We start from the raw sequence: 18,556 nt of genomic DNA, 5'->3' as shown, positions 1-18,556 counted from the left end.
TGTGGAGAAAACACACAATTCACTCTTTTGTTGCTCTTGCTGCTGCCCTCTCTTCCCTCACACATGACAGAAAGTTAAGGACATTTGTGTGTGTGTGTTGTGGGGGAACAGAAAAACTTAGAAGCACGATAGATGCACTTTGCATGGAGTGTGAAAGGGTGGAATGTTATGATGAAAGGGTTGTTTTTTAAAAAATCTTGCATTACAAATGAATATTAAAAAGGTGGATCATTTGCTTCCCAATTATAGGTTAGTCACTGGAAGATTCAATTACATCTGTGTTTTTAAAGAAGCATTGATCTATTTTGCTGTAGCTGCACATAGCCAAATAGTGTGTACCTAGAGAAGGGGCACATTTCAGAACCTGTTGATATGTGATAGTGCAACCAAAAGCTGCTTTCAAAGCACTATATAAATGCTATTAATAATATGTTAACAATTTTAGTTCTGCCCACTAAGTCCAGAGATGTCTGCTTGCACTATGAATACTGTATTTCAGAGAAAATCTGGCACTCTTCCTGCTGTAATTATGGTATTTGGGAATGAAACCAATTTTTCATTCTAGTCTTTCTCCAGGTTCTTACCTTCAGTTAAAGCCTTATCTGAACCACATTCCTATAATAACTACATGCCATAAAATTGATTCTGACTTAAGGAGACTCTTTCCAGGGTTTTCTAGTTTTATAATAGTCAGAGGTGATTTACCAGTTTCTTCTTTGCAGGGCTGTGGAGCTTGCCCAAGGTCACCCAGGCTGGGTCTTTCTCTTATAGGACACAATAACGATTCAAACCCTGCGTTCCTGCTCACTTAGCTATCCAGCCAGCTTATCTTATAAATGCAAGAAATAAATAAATCTGATGTGTTTATAGAAGTGTTCATTCCTGTCTCTAAGGGACACTCCAGACAACTCACCATCAACATGGAAAGCATTATTGAAGATAAAAAGGCACTGTACAAAAAAAAAAAAGACTGTAATGAACAAAAGCCCACAAGGCAAATGGGGGGGGGGGAAGAATCCTGAAAATCTATCAACTTATGAGTATTAAAAGGCATATGGACATGTCCTTACTAGGCATCTGATGGCAAAATTGAGAAATGGGCTAAATCTCTTGAGATGATTTATTTTATTCATCATTTATGAGTTTGATTTATATCCTACTTTTCCTCAAAGAAATTACACATAGTATAAATGGATACTCTATATCTCTACTTTATGGTCACACCAACTCTGGAAGATCGTTCAGGCTAAGGGACTGTGACTGATCAAAAGTCACCTAGTTAATTCTGTGACCAAGTCGCTACTTAAACCTTAAGTCTCCTGAACTGTAGCCCCAACACTTTAACAGGTTCTTGCCAGTAAAAAGAAAGCCCTACTGCATATGTTCCTCTTCAGTCCCATCTCAAATTGTGGTGGATCCAGGCAAGTGTTTGGGCTCTTAATTCAAGCAGGCCTTCCTCTGAGACAATTAAAGACAGTTTCAGATCATTGAAGAAGTGATTGTACATCTTGGTCACAGTATTTTTATTTATTTATTTATTTATTTATTTATTTATTTATTTATTTATTTATTTATTTATTTATTCATTCATTCATTCATTCATTCATTCATTCATTCATTCATTCATACCCCGCCTATCTGGTCGATATGACCATTCTAGGCCACAGTAGGACTTTTACTTTGTAACTTCTCTCCACCTGTCTTAGGTCTTTGCTTGGGGTCTTCCACATCTGTTTTTTTTTTTTTTTTAAAGTTTTGGAAGGTATTTTGATGCTGTTTCAGTTTGTCAAAAGTGTGGTACCAGAGTCCAGCACTTTTTGAATTGCTCCTCATAAAACAGTTCCATGTGAGAATCAGTGTGCTTGGATTGCAAACTAATGAAAGAATAGCGATCATGCAAGTCTGCCTTTTCATTACTCTTTGTATGGGGCCCTAATTAATAATACAAAAAGAGTCTGTCATTCTGTATCTGGCATAACAGGTATGTGTAGTAGTTCAAATAGAATGCCAGTGGAGGAAATGTCTTCAGACTTGCAATTTTGAGTGTATGGCAAAAGTCACATGTAGTAGCCACTTACCTAGCCAACCGCAGTGAGCAAAAAATTATTTCTGGTAGAGCAGGGAGGTATGTTTTTGTAAATGGTTATTTGCTGTCAAGTCGGAGCTGACGTATAGTGACCCTAATAGGGCTTTCAAGGTAAGTGAGATATTTAAGGAGTGGTTTTACCAGTCTCCTTCCTCCTCATGAGTTTCTGTGGCTGAGTGGGGATTTGAAACCATATATCCTAAATCCTAATTACTCACTTTATCCACAAAAGATTAGCACATTGGGTAATCTTTTGTAAATTTATAAACTGGTATGGAAGTGGCGTCTCTTTTTCTGTTTATTGATGTGCTCTAAATATCTCATATTGTCATGTGTGGACTTGATGTGATAGATGAGTGAACTTCCCTGTTTATTTATTTATTTTTTTGGTTGGGAATGTTCATAGTCATATTTGAAAGGCTGGATTGTGTTGCTATGGTACTGGAACTTGGTGGTTTGAAAAATAATTTGGGATGTGCCATCTTGTGCCATGATCATATAAACATAAGGTATTGCTTGTTTCCTGAAGTAGTTCAGATGATAACATCCTGTGATCCACAGAGACTTTGGTTAGGATCAGACTCTGGATTGCAGGGTGGAAATGTCATTTTTCAGTGCTGCCCCAGATCAAACTTTGGTAAAAGTAAGTATGTAGATAAAAAGTTTGCGAACCTAGGGATAAAATTTTCAGACTAACTCCCTCTTCCACTGTGCTAGCTTATTTATTTGCAAAGTGTTTATTTATATACTTTTATAGACGGCCATGCTCATAATTTTAATTCCCTATCTGTAATTTGAAGTGACACAGTTTGTTTTGCCACCCAAGATTCAATGACCTCATTACCACTTGATCATTCTTTTTGGTTGGAAGAGGTCCTTTCGTGCTTTAATTGGTGTATGATTGAAGCAAGGAAGAAAAATATGAAGAAAGAGGACCATCTTGTTCTAAACACATCCTTTTCTGTGTGTAACTTGACAACGTGTATTTTATTTATTTGTTATATTTATATTCCTTTTTCCTACAGTGACACGCCCCTCATTTTATCCTCACAAGAACCCTTGAGGTAGGTGAGATTGAGAGTGTGATTGGCTCACAGCCAGTGTTGTGAACAAGTGGAGGTTTAACTTCAGGTTTCTGAATCATACAAGTTCATTTCCTTTAAGATAAATACCCAAATATGAGCAACAAATGAAGCTGTCTATGAAAGCGTGTTGAATTTCTGCCTTTATTGCCATCAATGTGACTCATTTCTACAAATTCAGGACTAATATCTTTTTTATTTGTTTGAATGTGTGAGTCAATTGCTATAGAATCTTCCGGAACTGGGTGAAGTGAAAAATCTTTTCTGCCACTGCAGATTGATTAAGAAGAGTAAAACCTAACTATCTAGTGATTGAAAATGTATGCCATAGTGATAGGTAGTGTAAATATAGTAGAAACAGTGACCAGAATCCTACTAGCAGTTTGTTTGCTTTATATGCCAAGACAGCTCACAACAGTTGAAACAAAATACAGTGGTGCCCCGCATAGCGAGGTTAATCCATTCCGGATTAACCTTCGCTATGGGGAAACATCGCTAAACAGAACGGGGAAACCCATTGGGCTCCAAATGGACACAAAACTCACCGTTCAGCAATGTTCCTCCATAGCGGCAGCCATTTTCGCACCCTCAGTAAGCGAGGGCAGGGCGCGAAAACGTTGCGCGTGGCCATTTTGGGCCATCCAGCGGCCATTTTGGAACCGCCAAACAGCTGATCCCCCGATGTCGCAATGCAAAGATCGGTAAGCGAAATGCTTACCGATCTTCGCAATGCGAGTTTTGCCCATTGGACCGTCGGTATGCCTTCGCATTAGCGATCCCAAAAAATGGATCGCTATGCAAATTCATCGTTATACGGTGCGCTCGTTAAGCGAGGCACCACTGTAATGAACAGCACGTTTCAAAGCCTGGGACCAGCCATTGAGAAGGCTCTCTCTTATGACCTCACCAAACCATCTTAGAAACAGAGAGGGTTGTTATGGGGTGATATAATTCTTTCAAAAAGTTGTGGGATTCCTTCCCATTTCTCTAAGTATTCCAAGGATCACAACAATGGCCTGGGGCAATATGTGTATAAGCAAAATCACATTGCAGCAAAATCACATTGCAGTAGCAAATTGTTGTTCATCAGTACTAAATTAGAAAGTGCAGATGTTCATTATAATAGTTCCCATAGCCAGCTGACCTCGAAGAAAATGTAACAGTGTTAGCAGCTGGATCAGTCCATATGGGTGAATGACCAGCTGGTTCTTCTGTAAAGTTATTTTTTTAAGTATTTATTTAAGGACAGGGTAGGGAATACAAAAAGTAAGGGGAAATAGGGAAGAGGGAAAAAGGGTTAGGGGGATAGGAGAACACAGAGTATACCATCATCCAATCAATTCATATTACAATAACAAATCAACTTTTTGCTTTTTCACAGTTTGATTACCCTCCTGCTTTCATCTTATCATTTAATTTTAGTTTAATTCTATGTTACTCCAACACTATCTGGTAACTGCAGCCATTTATACAATACATCCCATCGTTTTGAATTGAACAGTCTTTCAGCCCATCTGACAGAATATTCATTTTTGTCACTTCCCATATTTTCACAATAATATTCTCTTGTTTCAGTATCTCTGCTTTCTTGAGATTTTTAATATAACGCTTTTTAATTTTGGAAGCTGCATAGGTCACTGGATAACTCTCTATCCCATCTATGTTACCTGGTGTCGTGCCCAATAAAGACGGTTCTAAAGTTTGGGCAGGTTCATTTAAGTTTTGTTTAGCATCTATTGTCCCCTCTTTCGTCACTTTCATCAGATCTTCTATTTTGCTGAGACCTTCATTCACTTGCTAAAACCCTGTTATTACTGTTTTTTGCATAGTAATCTGCCATTCCTTTTCTATTTCTTGTACTACTGTTCCAGAACTTTAGGACTGAACAGACCAAGTCTCCATTTGTTGTCTTAGTGGTCGAACATGACCAGATAGGCAGGATAGAAAATAAATAAATAAATAAATAAATAAATAAATAAATAAATAAATAAATAAATAAATAAATAAATAAATAAATAAATAAATAAATAAATATTTGGAGGCCATCTCAGGCTTTCCAATGAATGGGGTTTGTATAGATAATACTATGCCATTAACCCCAATGATTGCCCCTTATATATCCTTCAACAGTTTCCCCAATTTTATCAACAATCATAAACCTCCCCTTAGATCTCCCTCCTATCTTTATCCAAACATTATAATATAAAAATCAACTTTTAACCCAGCAAATTCAAAATCAAATAGAACAGTGCCACAATTATTTCTTCTTCTCCCAAGTTTAGCAAGTTCTATTATCAGTCTCACACGCAGACCGGCAAACAAAACAACAATCACAGAAGGCTTTCACGGCTGGGATCTAATGGTTGTTGTGGGTTTTTCGGGCTTCTTGGCCGTGTTCTGAAGGTGGTTTTTCCTAACGTTTCACCAGTCTCTGTGGCCGGCATCTTCAGAGGACAGCAAACTTCAGAGGACAGTTTGCTGTCCTCTGAAGATGCCGGCCACAGAGACTGAAGATGCCGGCCCCGTTACGGTCTCTTAATTGCCAATTCAAGACCAAAGAATTGCCAAACAAATATTTTCTCACTTTGGGTATCAGTGGATATGCAGCTTATACAAGTACATTATCAGGTTTCAGGAGCTATTTGCTTTCTTCGTTCCCTCTAAAGCTTCATTTATTCTATGTCCCTTCCCAGTATTTGTTGTGGTTGATATTGAGAATGAACTTGATTGAAACAGAATTATTCTGTGTTCATTTGCTGCTGATTCATTTCCAAGCACAATTCAAAGTTCAGTTTTTAACCTGTGAAGCTCTAAATAGCTTGGGTCCAAAGTATCTGAAAGACAGTTTCTTCCTTTTTGAGCCTGCCTGGGTATTAAGAACATGAGGGAGGCCTTCCTCTCTGTCTCACCATCCATACAGGTATGAAGATATGGGTGAGGGCCTTCTCTATCACCGCTCCCAGATATCACTGCTCCCTTCTCAATCTGGAGCTCCCTCCTACAGGAGGCCAGGCTGGTTTGACTTTGAGTTCCTTTGTCCATAAACAAAGACTTTTCTCTTGAGCCAGGCTCTTCCTTAATGACTGGCTGTCTAAGAGAAGTTTTAAAAGGGGATGGTTTCTACTTTTGTTGCTTTTAAGCTTGTTAAATGAAGTGTTTATTTCATGCTTTTGAAACATTTGAATAATTTACTGTTTTTAGCTTTTAATATCATGTTTTTAATTATGTACAGTGGATATAAAAAAGTTTAAACACCCCTGTTAAAATGTCAAGTGTCTGTGATGTAAAAAAATGAGGCCAAGATAAAAACATTTCAGAACTTTTTCCATCTTTAATAAGACCTATGAACTGTACAACTGAGTTGAACAACAAACTGAAATCCTTTAGGTGGAGGGAAGTGAAAATAAAAAAACTGAAATAATATGGTTGCACCTGTGTGCACACCCTCTTATAACTGGGGATGTATCTCTGTTCAGCAGTAAACAATCAGATTCAAACTCATGTTAAGTAGGAGTCCGTACACCCCTGCCATCATTTAAAGTGCCTCTGAGGAATCCCAAATAAAGATAAGCTGTGCTAGTAGGTCTTTCCTGACATTTTCTTAGTCACAAGCTACAGCAGAATCCATGGTCTGCAGAGAGCTTCCAAAGCATCAGAAGGAACTCATTGTTAAAAGGTATCAGTCAGGAGAAGGGTACAAAAGCATTTCCAAGGCATGAGGGAAGTTCTTTCCTTACACAGAGAATTATAGCAGTGATATACCCTTTTTAGCAGAATAAAAGAGAGACTACCAGGGTTAATCAATAAGAATGTACCTTCCGTGACCCATGAAGACTTTTATTTACTCAGTGCTTTTAAATAAGATAGATATTGTTTTATAACACCTCTCAGAGGTTGGGAGTTTGATTCCCATTATATGGACTTTATCTATAGCAGAGGTCCCCGGCCCGTGGCCGGTCTGTGGCTTGAGCAGGACCGGGTTGCAGAGACAGACCTCCCGCCCCACCCCAATGCACTCACCCCTGCACAGCTGATTTGCACATGCACGGAAGCTCCAGCATGTCCATGTGAGCACTGCGCTACCGTTTGCACATGCGCATGAGCTTGACTGCACAAGCGCCACCATTTATGCATGCGCAGGAGCTCATATGCGCATGAGCACAGAGGTGCCCCGCTTTCCCCAGCCAGTCCGTGGGGTGAAAAAGGTTGGGGACCTCTGATCTACAGAGTTCCTTCTAACTCTGCAATTCTAAGATGATGATGATGATGATGATGATGATAATTTACGATGATGATGATATTATCTTTAATTATGTTTTAGTTTTAATACAAAAGTAGTATTAGCATTTAAAACTAAAATACTAAATGTTTAATAATATTGCTAGTTACTGCATTTTAAGCTTTTGTTAGTGAGTTGTCCAGAGGACTTCGGTTTTGTGTGGTGACTACATAAATGTAGTAATCAAGTAAATAAAGGTTTATAAGTTGAAGTGATTCAATCTGCCCTTTTAAAAACACATGTCTAAACCCCAATGTCATTGTGTGCATCTTTCTGTTTTTTTTTTTTTTGTCAAATTGCTTACTCCTATAGTATTTTCTCCTGCCAATTCATTCATGCCTAGCAACAGGCAACAGTTTGTGTGTGTGCATGTAGATAATTCACTCTCTTTTAGGTTCATTGTTTTGTTTCTTGGGCGCTGAAACAAATTAAACATAAGTTTAATTGGGGGTGGGGAGTGATAGTGGTGGCAGAGCCTGATTGATTTTTTTGAGCCAACAATTTTCTCTGATTTATTTTCAGCATCTTCTACCAGGAGGAACTTGGTGGAGATGGTGGGGTGGGGAAAGAGGACAAGGCAGTTGTAGGATTCAGTCTTTCCCAAATTAATGGCAGTGGGATGCCTGCCATTGATATTATCAGTTTGTAGTATTCGTCAGCCCAGAAAAGCATGAGTCACTCTAGTCCCTGATTTTTATCGGTATGGGAATGAACAAGCTAAAATGATCTGCTGTCTAGCCCTGTGTTTAGGCACAGTTCAGATCTGCCACTAAATCATTTGGTTAGAGATGGTAAACACCATAAGTGGACTTCAGTTGCTTGCTGAAATTTCTCTTTGAGTCAATAAAATGAATGAAAAACATTTACCTTATGTAGATTTTTGCCAGCTCAAGGTCAGAGCAGGCAAAAACGTACCAACTTGCAACTTAAAACAGTGATTCCTAAATAGCAGATTGAGGGTTATGCTCCTGGCATTCTCCTCCTCTTCTGGCGAGCTTGGAGGTATAATTCCATATGAAAGAGCAGCTAAAAGTTGTTGTTTTTTTCCTTGGTATAATATTGATATACAGTTCTTCTGAATTTCTTGTTATAATTGCTTTTGACCGGATGTAGACCTCATAAACATGGCAGGGTGTGTTGAAGCATGGTCTAAGGCAGTGGTCTCCAACCTTTTTGGGAGCGTGGACCGGCTAAGACTCTGAAGAAGGCGGGGCACCGCCCCCATGCTCGCGTGGGTGTGCTCTTGGGCGCATGTGTGCAAGCTCTCAGGTGCATGCATGTAAAGGTGGGGAAGTGGATGTGTGTGCCAGTGGGAACACTCCCCCACCCCTTCGTGCATGCGCAGGAGCACCTGCACGCCCACCCCTTTGTGCGGGTGCTTGGGTGCATGCGTGAAGGGGTAGGGGAGCATTCATGCTGGCGCTGGCACGTGCAAAGCAGCTGTGGGGAGGGGAGTGTTGTATGGGGGTGGGAGGTCTGTCTCCGTGGCCCAGTCCAGCTCAGGCCACGGACTGGCACCGGACCACGGACCAGGGGTTGACAATCTCTGGTCTCAGGAACAGAGTTCACACATAGCATGCACCAGACCTTAGGGTTCCCATTTTCCCTTGCCCAGCCCTTCCTTTGGACTGATTATGTTTTCTGGAACGTATGCTCTCAGGCCATAAAGGTTGAGCTGTAGGGGAGGAGAAGCTGCGTTTTAGACAAGCAAGAGTTTGCAAAAAGTTACTTCTTGGAGTATAACTTCAAGTATTTGCCACCCATCATTTTCACTGGAAATGTTTCTCCAAAAAGTAACATTTTCAAGCTCAGAGACAAGTTGGTCTGTAACTCTTCCAAGCTCAGAGTCAGGCTGTTTTGTCATTTCTGATCTTCATGTAATAAACTCTGATTAACTGCAGCATTCCCTTGGAGCATTTAGCAGTTTCATGGAAGAATGTATACAGTGGGGTCTTGACTTAAGAACGGCTTGAGTTAAGAACATTTTGACTTAAGAACCGCTCTCATAGGAAAATATTGACTTGACTTACGTACTTAGATTTGAGTTAAGAACTGAAAAAAACCACGTGGGAGGCAGGGAAAGTGCAAAATGTGAACTTTCAGTTAACTGTTGGCCAGTGAAAAGGGTGCCTGTCTGCTTCCTCACTCCTCCCAGCGTTTAGAGAGTGGATTGGGAGACAGTCTTCGGACTGCCTGGTACTGTACTGCCTGGACTGTCTTTTTCCGGCCTTCCCTGAACCTTTCTTGACCTAAGAAAAAAAAGAAACAAAATATCCCCCTCTAGTGGTCGAAGGCAGAATAGCAGCTTCCCATTAGTTTCTATGGACGGAAAAGAGCAGATACGGATCAAATGGTTTTCAGTGCATTCCTATGGGAAATGCAGATTTGACCTGAGAACTTTTTGACTTGAGAACCGCCTTCCAATACGGATTAAGTTCTCAAGTCAAGACCCCACTGTACTTCAGATTCAAAGAGGGGACTTGAAAAAAAACCCTAGGAAAAAGAAAAGCAGAGTTCTATACCTGGTCTCATCTAGTTCCATTAAATGAGCAGCAATATTAAGATTCATTGTCTTTAGGATAGTTACCCTTGGGATTATGCTTACTCCAGGTCTGTGATTATAGTAATTACTTTGATGATAGCTTTATTATTTTTCATTTTATGCATATGACTTGTAGTAGCAAAGCAGTGAAAAAAGTGTCTAAAATTAAATTAAGAATCGTTAGGATCAGGCTGGATTTTTTAAAAAAATAAATCATGGTTGAAATCATGATTTTAATTTTTTAAAATTGGATTATTTGATAGTTCAAAGCAAAAAGAAAATATTTTTAAAATTCAAATCAAGATTTAGATCAATTTGATTTTTTTAAAAAATCGTTGATTTTTATCCACCCAGTTTAGGATCCTGGATTCATTAGCTGCTATCAATTATTGAAAGTTCAGAAATTTTCCTGTGTTATTATTGGTGACACAGTGGCCAAAATCGTAGCTAAGGATAGTCTAGCTTAATAAATCACACTTGTGTAGGTCCATTGAATCAATGTGAATTTGGTGAATACACTCCTCCAAATTTTCCATTGATTCAAATGGGTCTACTCTAACTGTGACTTAATGTGCTAAAGTAAGTTACAGTTAGAGTAGGCCCACTTGAATCAATGGAAATTATGGAGGATTTTATTCACCAGATTCGCATTGATTCAGTGGATCTACTCTAGTGCATTTTAATACATTAAGCAACAGTAAGAAACAAAATGGTTGGCCAGCATGAGTCAGTTTATTAAACTTCACTCTTTAATTCCAGATGAATCTAAGAAACAACATAGCTAAATGTGAATGGCTAGGCTACCTTTTAAGAGAAGACTTGGGCACTATTAAGGACTGGTAATTATTTTACTGCGTCGAGTAATCATTTGAATTTCTCTGTGTAGAGATTAGCTAGCCCTCTGAAAAAGTGATATCTCTGCACAATAGCTAGACTACACAATGCAAATCTTGTTTGAGACCTATTGAGAACAATCAAGCAAAGAAATAATCCCTAGAAAGTGTGTACCTATTCTCTTCTGTTTAATAGGAATCTGCGTAGTGGTAAAGTGTCACTTTATCCCTATAATTGCCCTCCCAAGCTCAACCAGTTGGCTTTTTCACAGGACCTATTAAAATCCAAAACTTTGGCGCTTTGCCCAGTTGTCCGCATGGAAGCTCCCTTGTATACAAGCGGAATGTAGGAATTAGAACATGGAAGTAAAAGAGGCAGTGGTTCTGGTCTCACATATATTGTGTCCTTATACAAGAACGCGATAGAAAACATCTGTTGGTGACTGACACATGTGTGAAGAGGCTTAAAATGGTTCAGATGGCTGAAGGCATTTACAGACCTCCAAAGCTGAACCAAACATGTTCTTTCATTTATAGAGGAAAGGCCTTATTTCTGTTATTGGACTGAAGGAAGATCAAGAAGCCATTGTGGGCTTGCTGAGAGGCACTGAGGTGCAAAAGACTCCGAAGGGTAAATTTGGGCACATTAGAACTCAAGCACAGACACGAAGCATGCTGGGTGGTCCTGGGCAGACCATAGTCTCTCATTCTAACTCTTCATAGGATAGTTGTTAGGATAAAGAGGAGAAGAGTTGCTAAATGCTGGTTCTAAATTAGAAAAGATCGTACTGGCTCTCAGTAAGCTGTACTGACTGTTTGGAGAGATAAAATAGCATCCAGTTCTGGTATATCAGGGATATGCTTTTGTATGCTTTGCAGCATTACTTCAGAACAGTCCTTTTTGTGTGGGGGAGGGAGTTTGTAAGTGTAGTACTTCATAGTGTCAAGAATGAATTTAGCACTTGTTATATGTACAGTATTACAGCTGTAATTCTTTTCTAGAAATATAGTGCAGCCTGGTTTTCTAGTTTATATCCTTATACCATTTCTTTCTTTCTTTCTTTCTTTCTTTCTTTCTTTCTTTCTTTCTTTCTTTCTTTCTTTCTTTCTTTCTTTCTTTCTTTCTTCTCTCTTTCTTTCTTTCGACAGGATTAATTTTGTTCCACATGCTTGTTTTAAAACTAAGAGGTAGGTGATAAGCTGGCATTAGACTTATGGTTCATATTTGAAATCTACTCTCTTAAAACCTAATTCATCTCATATTCCAGGAGCTAGACAACTATTAATCTGCCTAGTTCTCTCAAGCATATGGTAATAGAACATATTGCTTTTGGTTAATTTGATTTGAATTAATGAGAGATTTCTTTGATAAGAGCTGTTTGAAAGAGATTGCACTTTCTGTCTCTGAAGGATTTAAGGCATCAAGGATTTAAGAATCAAGAGTAATTGATGCTTGGAGAGTAAATTTAAATGTGCAGTGAACAAGACACTATAGAATGGTCTCCCATTTTTATTTCACCAAAGTTATAGACTGGACTGTAGAATCTTGGAAAACATGTCTGCAAAAAATCTAAGATAATATTCTAAGGCTTTTTTTGGTCTGGATTATATGAGTGGATGTAGGAATGTTTGCTGTTCTGTAATTTTTTTTAAACAACACTGCTGCTGGTGGTACTGTTTCTGTTCCTTCATAAATACACAGAAACCAGAAGGACAAAACATGCTCTGCATTTACTTCAGATTGAACTTGACCATGGACTTGCCCTAGAGAAAATCCCGTTCCTAGGGTCGTTAGAAAGCTATGTGAATAATTTCTCATATTTTAATGCATTTGTACTGACATTGGACAGTGATAGCCCTCCAGATGTTGTTTGCCCACCACATCCATTATCACTGATGGATAACAACAGTTGGCATTGCTTCCTGCTCCAGGGGTGCTCAAAGACATTTGGCTGGCCAATGGAAAGGCCTTTAGTCTGATCCAGTAGACCAGTGGTCCCCAACCTTGGGCCTCCAGATGTTCTTGGTCTACAGCTCCCAGAAGCCTTCACCACCACCTCTGCTGGCGAGGATTTCTGGGAGTTGAAGTCCAAGAACATCTGGAGGCTCAAGGTTGGGGACCTCTGCAATAGACACTTCTCATACATCAGTTCCTTCACTGCAGTTTTAATGCTTTTGCTTGAAAAGAAGGCATATTCTGATATTTGGTGATACTATCACAGTAGTGTACCTCAGGTTTTATCTACGTAGAGCGTATATTGATATCACTGGAGTTACAGTCCTTTTCGAGAAAGATACACTTTTACATTTCTTCTGTAGACCTCTGTCTTCACCTCCGAGAACTGGAGATGTTATTATGGAAGGTGAAGATCAACAATATCTAGAGGGCCAAAGGTGGAGAACCACTTTACCGTAGAACCACTTTACCCTCATCCTCTTTAACGTGCTTTGGTTGTAGCCTCCAAATTGGAAAACAGACTGAAGAACAGTACTGCGGAGGAGGCAGGGCTATAAGTTTTATATTGTATCCTGCAGGCCTTTGAGTTCCAAGGCCATATAAGCATGGGATGGTCAACTGTAGGACCTTTGGGAGACATCCCTATCTCTTGAAATCGGATTTTTACCCATGGTTCTACCCCCGAGAACTAACAAATTCATAGTTTCTCACTCTTTTAAGTGGGTAGAATTTAAGTAGCGCTCTGAGACTGCTGTGTATTGAAACATATTCTTGCCATTTTATTTATTTATTTATTTATTTATTTATTTATTTATTTATTTATTTATTTATTTATTTATTTATTTAATTTTATTTATATCCCACCTATCTGGTCGGGTCAAGACCACTCTAGGCGGCATTTTACATTTGAGTGCATGATTCCTGGGCAGTCTCAAGGTTGTGATGACTACAAGAATGACTTCTGAAGCATTCTAGCAAAAAGAAAAGAAATTAATAATGGTTGGTCATTTGTGACACTTCAACAGAAATCTCCACCAGGAGTTTAGCAAAAGCGTGTTCAAGATTGAGTAGAAAAAAAACCATTTCAAAGGGAGGGAACGGTGTGACCTGTGGCGGGCCTGGGTGGTGGAAAACTGTCCCCAGAACCTCCAGAGTTTATTTACATAATGAGAAATGCGAAGTGCAGAGTTTCGTAGGTGATCATTTAAAATACTGTAAATGGAAAAAGAAGTGTGGGAAGAAGAAAATCTTATTGCCCAAAGGCTGGTTTGGATGCAGCATAACGTCAGCATCTGGAGCTGCCACATCCAAAGTTGAAATAACTGCAATGATTTTCAGTATCTGGTAGGACATTAATAAAAAAGAAAAAGAAGAGATCAGGAATCGAGACTCAGAAATTTGATTGTTTGATAGCAACTTTTCCTTTGGGTGGGAGGATTCTGTACGTGGTGCTAATGAATCTAAAATTGCTAAGTGGTATGGAGTGTATATTTTAAGATATCACACACTTTCCCTTCGGAGTTACAAACAATACAGTTTATTTTTACATTCACTTTATGGCAGCTTCCTTAATAATATATATATATTTTTAAATCCTGTACTTTAGGAATTTGGAAAAAAACACCTGCAGAATACTTCATTTTTATTTTTAGTGAAAATGAAACATGCTTAAAGTAAATTTATTCTCCAATAAAAAAACAAATAAGACATCCAGAGAGTGATGAGACAAGCTGCCAATCATTGTTCATTACATTTCCACATATTCTATGGGAAATGGCATGGAATCTAGCACAAGGCTGATGGAAATGAATGTGCAATGAATTATTCCCTAACTGCATATGCTCATGAGTACAACTAATAATAACAGCAGCAACTATGTTTTATAATTCTCCACAGATGCTCCTGTTTAGAAATGAACTTTTAAAAGATTCTTTTTCTTTTAATTCAGAGATTATTCCCCCCCAAGAGATTCTGTAAGCTTGATTCTAGTTATTACAATAAGATCCTGCCATATACAGTAGTGCCTTTCATCACGCGAAATTGTTCTTGTCTTAGTAAAATTTGGTCTTTTCATGTTTCATATCAATCTCCATGAATTCTTATGTGATGTGCAAACAGGATTTTTTTCGTTTTTGGGGTTTTTTTTTTTTTTTGAGATATTGGCTGGCATTTTGGTGAAAGTATTCGCACTTCTATAGATATTGTATATTTGCTTTAAAGCCATCATCCTCTATGTGATATCCTCCTGATATTATGGACTAGAACTTCCAGTGTTCCATAGGGTTAATGGGAGAAGAACTCCAAAACATCAAGAGAGCAACAGGTTGGGTGAGGCTGCTTAAATCTAACTATGTCATTTTAAACACATTTAAATTACTTGTAACTGGAGCTGGGGTTATTCATATACAGATACGAATATTCCCCCACATGTGCAGATAACAAGGGTCCGGCCCCCTGGGACCAGCCTGAGCACTCACCTGTCCACTGCTGCTGCGGGCTCTGCAATCTCTTCCTATCACTCTGGCGCTCGTGATGGATTAGCCACTCTTTGACCTGGCAGAGGCTCATTATCCCGCCTTCTGCCAGGAGTGGCTAATCCATTGCGAGCTCTGGAGTGATAGGAAGGGATCGCGGAGCCTACAGCAATGGCAGACAGTTGAGTGGTCTGTCTGGCTGCAGACCCTTGTTATCTGTACCTGTGGGGGAATATTTGTATACGAATACCCCTATCTCTACTTGTAACCTGTTTTTTATACATAGTGATTCGCAAAGTGTTATACAAATGTAAGTAAGAGGAGTTCTTACCTTTAATTCTGCAGCTGAAAAAAAAATAAGCAGGATGCACAGGGGAAAAGGGAGAGATGAAAAAGGGAGAGACGTGAAAAAGGTTAGCATCCTATTCTTAACATTACTCTCTAAATAGTTTAGTTGCTTTGTTAACCTTAATAATTCAAAAATATTAATATTAATGAGTCATTTCACACGCTAGCAAGGTTATGCTCAAAATCCTGCAAGGTAGGCGTCAGCAGTATGTGGACCGAGAACTCCCAGAAGTACAAGCTGGACCTCTGGGTAGAGTGGGTGGCATATAAATTAATTAAATAAATAAATAAATAAATAAATATTTGAAGAGGCAGAGGAACTAGAGACCAAATGGCTAACCTGCGCTGGATTATGGAGAAAGCCAGAGAGTTCCAGAAAAACATCTACTTCTGCTTCATTGACTACACAAAAGCCTTTGACTGTGTGGATGACAGCAAACTGTGGCAAGTTCTTAAAGAAATGGAAGTGCCTGATCACCTTATCTATCTCCTGAGAAACCTATACGTGGTACAGGAAGCAACAGTTAGAACTGGATATGGAACAACTGATTGGTTCAAAATAGGGAAAGGAGTACGACAAGGCTGTATATTGTGTCTCGGCTTATTTAACTTATATGCAGAATACATCATGCGAAAGGCCGGACTGGAGGAATCTACAAGAAGAACAAAGCTATTTGTTCTGAAGGAAATCAACCCTGAGTGCTTACTGGAAGGACAGATCCTGAAGCTGAGGCTCCCGTACTTTGGCCATCTCATGAGAAGAGAAAACTCCCCGGAAAAGACCCTGATGTTGGGAAAGCGTGAAGGCAAGAGGAGAAGGGGAAGACAGAATATGACATGGTTGGACAGTGCCATTGAAACAACCAACATAAATTTGACAAAACTCCGGGAGGCAGTGGAAGACAGGAGGGCCTGGTGTGCTCTGGTGCATGGGGTCACGAAGAGTCGGACACGACTAAACGACTAAACAACAACATTAATATTAATGTTGATATGGTAAATTAATGCTTTATTTCCAAACTCTGTTTAAGCCGCCTGGGGTCTCTTTATGGAAGAAAGGTGGGATAAGAAGTAAAGAAAATTTAATAAGATAATAATAAAAAAAACTCAGCTACCAATATGCTTGCATTCTTGTCTGTGTTTTAAAGTCTCTGCATTTTAGTGCAAAGAACTGAAAGGTTTCTGCTGTCTGATGATGTTGTCATGACCATCAGGGAGATGAGGGCTATCACATGTTCTTTGGATGCTTGCTCTTCCTGGCTCATAAAAGCTACCAGCAAGGGACTGGTAGGAATAGTGGTGAACCCCTCCTTGCAACATGGTAGGATCCCCATATGCTTAAAGGAGACAGTAGTAAGCCCATTGCTAAAAAAAGCCATCTTTGGACCCTACAGTACTGAATAATTGCCAACCAGTATCTAAGATCCCATTCTTGGGGAAGGTGCCAGAGCCGGGTGTGGCTTCTCAGCTCCAGAGGTTTCTGGATGAGACAGACTATCTAGTTCTGTTTCAGTCTGGTTTCAGGCCTGGTTATGGGACAGAGATGGCCTTAGTAGATGACCTATGCCAGGAACTGGATAGTATCATCCTGACCCATCTCTCTAGGATGGAACTTGGGGGCATTATTTTACAAAGACTATAGTCCTCTCGGCGAAAAGAACTCAGAAGGTAGTTCTGGGGGATTTCTGTTCAATATCCTGGCTGCTGACCTGTGGGGTCCCCCATTTCTACTATGTTATTTAACATCTACATGAGACTTCTGGGAAAGATTATCTGGAGTTTTGGGGTTCAGTGTTGCCAGTATGTGAATGAAACCCAACTCTACCTCTCCTTGCCACCTAAATCCGAGGAAGCTGTTTTGGGTCTATATCAGTGTTTGGTATTAGTAATGGACTGGATGAGGGTGAATAAATTGAAACTGAACCCAGACGAGTCAGAAGTGCTTTGGGTGTGTCGAAAGGCAGATCAAGGAATAGCGATGCGAGCTATACTGGATAGGATTACACTCCCACTTGAGAAACAGGTGCACAGCTTGGAAAAGCTCCTGGATTCATCCCTGAGCCTGGATGCCCAGGTCTCGGTGGTGGCCATGAGTGCATTGACACAATTAAAACTAGTGTGCCAGCTATGCCCGTCTCTTGAGAGATCTGATCTGGCCACGGTGATACACGCCCTAGTTACTTCCCAGCTGGATTGCTATAATGTACTCTACGTGGGGTTGCCAATGAAAAGAGTCAGAAAACTGCAGTGGATGCAAAATGCCACAGCCAGATTGCTGACTGGGGCTGGTTGAAGGGACCGCATAACTCCCCATCACAGCAGCTCCACTGGCTGCCAGTCTGTTTCCAGACACAGTTCAAAGTGCTGGTTTCAACCTATAAATCCCTATATGTCCTGGGTCCAAGCTATCTCAAAGACCGTATCTCCCATTATGAACCAGCCTGGGTGTTAAGATCATCAGGAGAGGCCTTTCTTGTCACTCTCACAGGTGCATCTAATGTGGACACAGGAGAGAACTTTTTCTGTTGCTACCCCCAGACTTTGGAACCCCTATCCACAGGAGACCAGATTGGCCTTATCTCTGTTGTCCTTCGGGCAGGCCTTCTCTCAGTAATCTAGTTGTGTGTGATTTTTAGATGGATTGTTATTGTGCTTTCCATTTTGGGGTTTTCCATTTCTCATAGTGACCCCCCCCTTTTTTTAAAAGATTTGTTCCTAGTTTTAATATTGCATTTTAATGAGGTATGATGCCTGTTTAATACTCATTGTTCTTAGTTTTAAATTTGGTCTTTTAATGATGTTAACTACCATTGCATACTCATGGTTGTCAACTTTAAATATTGTCTTTCAATGTTGTAAGCTGCCTTGGGTCCTTTTCAAGGAGAAAGGTGGGATAAACGTATTCTAAATAATAAATAAATTCACTTGTAGTCGTAAGCAAGATCAGGAGCCCTT

The 18,556-nt window shown here is 39.7% G+C and overlaps 1 protein-coding gene across 10 annotated transcripts in view; it reads left to right on the top strand.

Moving 5' to 3' along the window:
- Nucleotides 1-18,556, top strand: part of TRPS1 (transcriptional repressor GATA binding 1) — a 278,321-nt gene that overhangs the window by 57,685 nt on the left and 202,080 nt on the right. For 2 of the 10 annotated variants that reach the window (XM_078391608.1, XM_078391603.1), the window contains exon 2: nt 15,599-15,666. The exons of the other annotated variants lie outside the window; for them this stretch is intronic. The gene's annotated coding sequence lies outside the window, so the exon portion shown is untranslated. The remainder of the gene's footprint in view (nt 1-15,598; nt 15,667-18,556) is intronic. 10 annotated transcript variants of the gene reach the window in all.

The sequence above is a fragment of the Pogona vitticeps genome, chromosome 4 (assembly GCF_051106095.1).
Source record: "Pogona vitticeps strain Pit_001003342236 chromosome 4, PviZW2.1, whole genome shotgun sequence".
Classification (NCBI taxonomy): Eukaryota; Metazoa; Chordata; class Lepidosauria; order Squamata; family Agamidae; genus Pogona; species Pogona vitticeps.
This window is presented reverse-complemented; position numbering and strand designations above follow the sequence as displayed.